Consider the following 5,080-nt stretch of genomic DNA (forward strand, 5'->3'; position numbering starts at 1 on the left):
TGCACAAATCTGGCCTTTATGAAGCCATGTGGGGGACACAGCAAACATGGAAGAAGGTGCTCTAATCAGATAAGGCCAAAATTAAACTTTTTGGCCTAAACAGGAAAACACTATGTGTGGGAGAAAACTAACACTGCACATCACCCTGAACACACCATCCCCACCGTGAAACATGGTGGTGGCAGCATCATGTTGTGGAAATGCTTTTCTTCAGCAGGGACAGGGAAGCTGGTCAGAGTTGATGGGAAGCTGGATGGAGCCAAATACAGGGCAATCTTAGAAGAAAACCTGTTAGAGTCTACAAAAGACTTGAGACTGAGGTGGAGGTACATCTTCCAGCAGGACAACAATCCTAAACATACAACCAGAGCTACAATGAAATGGTTTAGATCAAAGAATATTCATGTGTTAGAATGGCCCAGTCAAAGTCCAGACCTAAATCCAATTGAGAACCTGTGGCAAGACTTGAAAATTGCTGTTCACAGACGCTCTCCATCCAATCTGACAGGGCTTGAGCTATTTTGCAAAGAAGAATGGGCAAAAATGTCACTCTCTAGATGTGCAAAGCTGGTAGAGACATCCCCAAAAAGACTTGCAGCTGTAATTGCAGTGAAAGGTGGTTCTACAAAGTATTGACTAAGGGGGCTGAATACAAATGTACGCCACACCTTTAAGTTATTTATTTGTAAAACATCTTAAAAACCATTTATCATTTTCCTTCCACTTCACAATTATGTGCCTCTTTGCGTTGGTCTATCACATAAAATCCCAATAAAATACATTTACGTTTTTTGTTGTTACATGATAAAATGTGGAAAATTTCAAGGAGTGTGAATACTTTTTCAAGGCACTGTACATGGGTCAATTTTCTGAACAAATGTTCTTTCGAAAATCAGAAACTGCGTTTTGTGATCCGTTGGTGTAACTAATGATTTCGAAATTCGACCAAACAAGTCTTCAATTTCGGATATGAAAGGAAAGGGTTAATACCACACTGATCCTTGAACGTGAAGCAGCCAGCAAAGCAAGAGACAAATTTGTATTCGGTGGAAAAAGTTATGTTCAGCTCTAATAATTGAACAAACCTGTATGGCTACAGTGCAATCTGAAAAGTGAACCAAACACTAAAAATTGCCTATGTGATTATTGTGTCTATCATAAATAGTGTTGAACATGTAATGACACATGATATCAAACAGAGAATGTAGAAAAAATATATAAAAGTCAAGAAAAAATGTGCAGTGCATGCATATGTGAAAAGGCTTACCGGAGCGAGTGGACTCGGTAAGGCTTATACCCCATGAGTCAACCAAGCAGGAGGTGTAATCACACCAATGGAGGAGCTTCCACACCGCTAGTGCCGGCCACAATGGGAGATGATTCCTGGGTCCTTGATGTAACTAGGTCCCGTAATGGTTAGATGGACTCAGCAAGTAACAGACCTAAGGCATACACTATATCCGGATGGCACTCAGACGATAAATCCAAGAGAAACAGAGAAATTCCATATAGTGTAAATCTGTAGATAAAAATGTATTGTAAAAAGGTCAAGAACACGCGCATGTCCATGGATAAAAAAGGGCTTAAAATACAATCAGCATAATGTAATGGCACCAACAGAGCTCAACCCGAAGCGTTTCGTCTGAATAGACATCACCAGATGAGATGGGGTATGATGTCTATTCTAGTCCATGAAAAATATAGTGCAGGAAGCTATTTTTTTCCAAATCAGTGAGGCACCGCAAAGTCAGTGTCGGACCAATATGAACAGTTCCATTGCCGATAAAAGGGTGTGACTTGTCATGTGATTTGGGGGCTCACACTCACCAGTGTGACTGGGGGCTTACTCAGCTAATGTGACCCCAGTGTTGATGGGGGAGGAACAATCAAGGGTGCTGTGCAGACCCCTGACATCCTGCTTATCAACCAATGATGTCTTGTTTTTTAGGATGCCAGCGGCTAGAAGGTGGTATAGATTCACAATGAAAACCTGTGTTTTTTTGTAACTAAAAGGCAGGCTTCATCCGTCCACTAGCTTGTAAACAATTTTTGGGCAATTTTTAGGATTCTTGCCAAGGCACCCTTGAAGAAACCTGAAGGCACCCCGCAAGGATATTGCTTAGCTGCCTGTAAACATTTTATGACATTTACTTTGCTGTTTCAGAGGAATTTGAGGAAATCTCTCAAAGTGAGAGGAATTCAGACAGTTGTCCCCGAAAAAGGTATCCCCAATAGGCTGCTTACACTCAGGATTGATGTATTTACTCCGGAACTTGCTGGTGAAAAGTTCCTGAGGAAAAACCACAAGCGTGATCCCGACACTGCTAGCTTACATGCAGACCACATGTGCATACACACATAGAAATACCAGATTACTTCTTCAAGCTTGCAGAATTGAAGCAGAGTGTGATTTACACACGTACTGGCACGTATACAGCAGCCATAGAAAGAAAGGAACTTTAAATGTAACTCCCAGGAGAACGAATATTACATGGAGCTCATATTGATCAAAGCATAAGATGTTTTTCTGTTTGATGTGGTAAAAAAATCATATTGTTCTATATTTAATTACTTTTGGACATTTCTTCAACCTTTAGATGTGCATTAGAGCAACTTTGAAGATTGGCGTCTATGTCCAGATGGAGAGGTCTCTGTAAAATGCGTTGAGAGAATAATAATTTGTTAGGGCACCTTATTTTTCAATTTTCTGGATGTATTCTTTTATGATATGTTTGAGGTGTTATTCACCTGCTTTTTAGAGTCTGTATAATAAATTTGTGATTTTATCCTTTGGTGTATCTGTATGAGCTCTATGTTATAATATTCAATCTCCTGGGGGGGTTACGTTTAAAGTCCCTTTCTTTCTATGGCTGTTGTGAATTGTGATGGGATGATGCCCTCAGGACACTTAGGGGTTGACTAAAACTGGAGAGTGCAAAGCAGCTGTGCATGGTACCCAATCAGCTTCTAACTTCAGCTTGTTCAGTTACACTTTGACAAAAAAACCTGGAAGTTGAAGGTTTCTATGCAAAGCAGCACCAGATTTTGCACTCTCCAGTTTTAGTAAATCAACCCCTATATGTAAATCAACCCCTATAAATTCCACCTTCTGTGCTAAAGCTGTATTGGTACATATACCCGTAAAATACCGACCAGTAATGAAGATTTTTGTCATTTTTCTCTGAATGCAACAGATATAAGGGGAGAAAAAAAATGGAATTTTGTGGTGCAAAATCATAATAACAAAAATTATTATAACCAGTTTGGCTCCGGAGCAAATTTTTTAAATTTTTTCGCATGCATGTAAAAAAGAAAATCTTAATTTTTGGCAATAAAATTACTTAAACCCCCATAACATTATATATTTTCTAAAAGCAGAGGCCCTGTAGAATAAAAAGGTGATAATTGGAAATTTTTACGTCACATGAAATTTGCGCAACTGTTTATTAAATGTATATTTTCAGGGAAAAAAAAATAAAATTCATTTTAGTGCAAAAATACACAATATAATATCCATTTTTTGTTAAAATCTAAAATATGAGGTTGCAGTGAGTAAATAGATACCAAACATTCCATGTCTTAAAATTGTGTGTGCCCGCGATATCACCAAAAATGATGGTGCCCAAAAATCATAGGTGATGCTTTAAAAGCCTTTACAGCTCATTACTTTAAAATTAACTAGGAGCTCATGTGCTAGAATTATTGTTCTCACTCTGATGTTTGTGGCGATATGTCACACATGTGGTGCGACTGCAGCTTACATGCACATGCCCAACATCAATTTAAAAAAAAAAAGTTATTATATTTTAATTTTATTTTTTAAAACTTTTTTATTTTATTTTTTTAAATTTATTTTTACTTGATTGCTATTACAAGGGGTTAATAAACCTCTATGTGATCGCATTGGACAGGTGACAGGTACTCTTTATGGAGACATTTAGGGCAGTGTTGCCAACCATCAGTATTTTTACTGGCAGCCAGTAAAAAACAGACAATTTTCTCCTGCCAGTGGATGCCAGTAAAAGTAAAAGGTTGCCAGTAAAAAATATGGCTGTGACGCTCGACTTGGTCTGGAGCCAGCTGAGACCATCCGAGTGCCTGCTACAGTGTGATTGGACGGCTCTGGCGGAGGCGGTGCCTGAGCATGTCATGTGATGTCATGGTGCAATGGAGCCAAGCAGAGCGGCCAGAGCCTCGTGTGCGGGTCCGTGGTATGGGAGCAAGGCAGGGTGGGACCAGGACCATCAGTGCTGTTTAGACTGGAGTCGACTGGAGGAACCACTTGGCTTGGAGAGAGACTGTCACTGTGACTCAAGAGGGGACATGTGTCAGTGAGGTCTCATCATCATCTGTGCTGCTGCCCACTGCTGTCAGTATCACTGAGAGTCAATTTTATGTGTGTGCACCATCCATTCTAATTTCTTACCCTCCTGAGTCCTGTCCCTGAGCTACTTACTTACTAAATGGAAAATAAAATAAGAAATATGTTTTTTTCCTTAACATCTACCCTAAATCATATTGCTAATTGCATATTGTATTTGTTTGTAGCTTAAATAGCCAAATTTGCACTTAAAACTGGCATTTTGTAACTTTTGGAAATGCCAGTAAAAACGCGGCTGTGTCAGTAAATTTTGGGTGTTGTGTCAGTAAATTTCAATCTGGTAGGTTGGCAAAACTAGTTCAGGGGTCTAATAGAACCCAATGTCTCCTCTGCCATTCGGCACAGATCGGCTTGGTTAGATATGTCCCTTGTCTGTACAGGCCAGGAAATGGTGCATCTGAAACCAGAAGTGACATCGCTTCTGGTTTATTGTTTGCATGTGAGATCAAGGCATGGATTTGGTCTCACAGCGCTCTACCTCCCCTAGCCAGTGGTTGTGTTCCCGGTCTCCAGTAATGCCCTGTACACACGGTCGGATTTTCCGACAGAAAATGTGTGAAAGGACCTTGTTGTCGGAAATTCCGACCATGTGTGGGCTCCATCACACATTTTCCATCGGAATTTCCGACACACAAAGTTTGAGAGCAGGATATAAAATTTTCTGACAACAAAATCCGTTGTCGGAAATTGCGATCGTGT

This window comes from Aquarana catesbeiana, linkage group LG01 (assembly GCF_042186555.1).
Source record: "Aquarana catesbeiana isolate 2022-GZ linkage group LG01, ASM4218655v1, whole genome shotgun sequence".
In the NCBI taxonomy this organism is placed as follows: domain Eukaryota; kingdom Metazoa; phylum Chordata; class Amphibia; order Anura; family Ranidae; genus Aquarana; species Aquarana catesbeiana.